Source organism: Nansenia antarctica (genome assembly GCF_963989245.1).
Source record: "Nansenia antarctica genome assembly, chromosome: 7".
Taxonomy (NCBI): domain Eukaryota; kingdom Metazoa; phylum Chordata; class Actinopteri; order Argentiniformes; family Microstomatidae; genus Nansenia; species Nansenia antarctica.
Genome location: NC_137677.1, coordinates 50,136,709 through 50,140,002, shown reverse-complemented (window position 1 = coordinate 50,140,002; position 3,294 = coordinate 50,136,709).

The window sequence follows — 3,294 nt, the reverse complement described above, 5'->3', positions numbered from 1 at the left end:
TGTCAAAGACGGTGTAGAACTCCCTGATGAAGAATCTCCCCAGGTCCACAGCCTGCTACTGACACCGCTGCCCAGGCCAGTGTTTCCAATAGGAAATCTGTTCCTAACACGGATACATGTACACAAGCACGTACACAAGCGCGCGCACGCACACGCACACGCACACACACACACACACACACACACACACGGAGATAAAATGGCAGCAAAAGTAATCAAAAAAAGTGAACCATAGAACTAGATTCTTGTACAGGATATCCTCACTTGTCAGTAAAAACACACTGAGGACCCTATCAGGAGCTCTCATTCAATGTCACTTCGACTATGCCGTAACATCATGGTACTATAGAACCACAAAGGCCCAAAAAACAAGACTCCAGACAGCCCAAAATAAACTGGTTAGGCTTCTGCTAGGCCTCAACCCTAGGACACATCTAACCGCTGCTCATTTTTTGAGCCTTGATTGGCTACGAGTAGTTGACAGAGCGCAGCAGCTTGCACTGGGCCTGGTCTTCAAGATACGCTACACCACAAAGACACCCAAGTACCTGTCAACATACTTCCAAAAAGTGAACAACGTCCACACATACAATACCAGAGGAAGCTCCACGAACCACGTTCAACCGTGTTGCACCACAAACAAGGGGTTAAACTCGTTTGCAAACTATGCAGTAAAAATGTGGAACGCCCTTCCTATAATCTTAAAGGAGTGCAAAACACTGCCCACCTTCAAAACCACTCTCAAAAAACATTTACAGGAGGCTGCAATCCGTAACTGGACCCTCTAAATCAAAAATCAGATTAAAAGACCCGAACTACCCACTGTACATACTTTGTGTTTTGTCCCCCGCCCCCACCTGTGGTGTATGTCCCCACCTGTCCTACCCGCTGTACATACCTTATGTTTTGTTGTATTGTTCTTCCCATGATGGATGTATGTTTATCTTGTAGATAGTAATAGTTATTTGTCTGTATTATCTTGTAGATAGTACTAGTTTTTTTGTCTGTCTTACATGTAACGATGAATTGAGAATCAAGGACCCCAATTGAAATAAGCCAGTGGCTTTCTTGGGTTTTTATCCTGTTAGTTGACCTTGTATGTAATATGTACTTTCATGTACCTACTTCTGCAAATCTTCTAATAAAGTTTTCAATCAATCAATCAAATTGGGCTGTCCCTGATTTATGGGCCGTTCAATGGTAGCTTTCGATTTATGGGCCGTTCGATGGTAGCTTTCGGCCGGGCCGGCTGGTAATAAAAATAATAACAACAAATAAAAGTTTTTTTTGCCGGTCGGCTCGGCCCAAAACTACCGCGGCCCGTATGCCAGATGGCCAGTCCAGCCCTGGCTACAGCATACAATGAGTTTCTGGCAACAGTTTGGGGATAGCCCCTTCCTGTTTCAGCATGAAAATGTCCATGAAACACATTAGAGATAATTGGAACGCCGACTGTGAGCCAGACCTTCTCGCCCAACATCAGTGCCCGACCTCGGTAACGCTCTTGTGGCTGAATGGGAGCAAATCCCCACAACCATGTTCCAAAATGTAGTGAAAAGCCTTCCCAGAAGAGTGGAGGCTGTGCCTATATCCCCATCTAGTGGACAAGGAACATTATAACTCCTTACAAAGAGTTCATTTCACAAACACAACTTTCATACATTCACATGATATTTCATAGGATAAACACAAATAAGCTATTACAGTTTTTCCTCTATCGCTTTAAGACATTTTCTCAAAGCATAGCTCATTTTCTCTTAACTCTTAACACAAATCCAAAAACTCACACACAATAACCTAAACTCCACAAATGTCTTGCAAAAGCAAACACTGCATTCAAAATAATGTTATGTCTTCTCAAAATGAAATGTTGTCGTCAAATGACAAACACACACCATCTAGATCTCTATGTATCTCAGCAAACACAGTTGGATTCATAACATGTTCTTCATACAGAACAAACAATAGAAACATTTAAATAAGCCTTCTGTAAAGAAAAAGAAAATTAGGCTGCATCCTGCCTTTCGTTTCTGTCTGGCCACAGGACCCCATCGACATCACACCTCTCGCTCTACCTTTCTCTGCAAAGTTGGCATCCACTGTTCTCCAACACAGGAGAGCTCATCTTCTATTGCTAAAGCTATGATTACTAATTCAAAAGCAATAGGTGTTTGCCCATATGAGGAGTGTGAGTGTGTGATTGGTGGTTTGAGTTTAGCATTCTGAATGGTGGTGTTTTCCAAGAGATTAGATAGTTAGTTGTAATAGATAGTTGTGATGTAACAGGATGTAGCCATACCTGGATTAACTCCTCACACTTGGTCTGGAGAAGGGGAACCACGTTGGTCCTCCTTGTTGGGGCCAGCCCATCATATTGGTAGTCATCGTGCTAGAAGAATTACGTTTTTTTTCTGTGTTTTTTTCCCGCTTTTTTATTACAGAGAAACAGTAAAAAAAAAAAAAAGGGTAGTAGATGTCTCAGGAGGGACAGTTAACACTAGAACAGCCATGGGTGGGATCATTTGACCCTGTGAGTAAATGTATTTTTATATCTTTGCACTTTTTCAGGACCCTCCTTTCATGACTTTTCCTAGATATGTGCGTTCTACCACCCAATATCTTTACATTTTCAAAATCACAACAGGATAAGCTAGTATAAAGCTATTTTGCAGTTTTTCTGTGTAGGAGGCAGGCTAATTTACAAGCCAGCCAACTAGTAGTCGTTCTGAGTAAGTAGCAGCTTTCCATTGTAAAGACTGTGGTCATTTGAACCCCCGAAGCAGCTCTTATAGTAGGTAAAAAAGGCACAGCTGTTCTAGTGTTAAGTTGCAGCCTGAAGATATGGGTTTTCAGTCTTTGGCGGAAGATGGGGAGTGATTCTGTGGTTCTGACAGCAGTGGGAAGCTTGTTCCACCATCTCTGTGATGACAGTCATATAGGCATAACCTCTTCACATACCCTCCATATTGGTGAAGTCACGCAACCATGATTCTCACAGCATGCAAACACAGAGCGAACACAGAGCACACAGCAGCCTGCAGGCCGGCTATAGCTACAGGATAATAAAGCAAACCGTTCCTGAACTGGCTGCTTTGTCACCCCACAATAGTGATTGTTCACTTTCAGCAACAGCAAGCGTCTGTTGGCTTTGACAGCATCACCTATGAGTTTAGAAGGAGCTGGTAGCTTGTCTTTTTGCTATGGTGGTGTGAGCACAGTGCACTTACTTGATAATAACATCGGAATAAATGACGAACAAGTATATAGCCTTTGTGGTATTTAACCCGAAATACC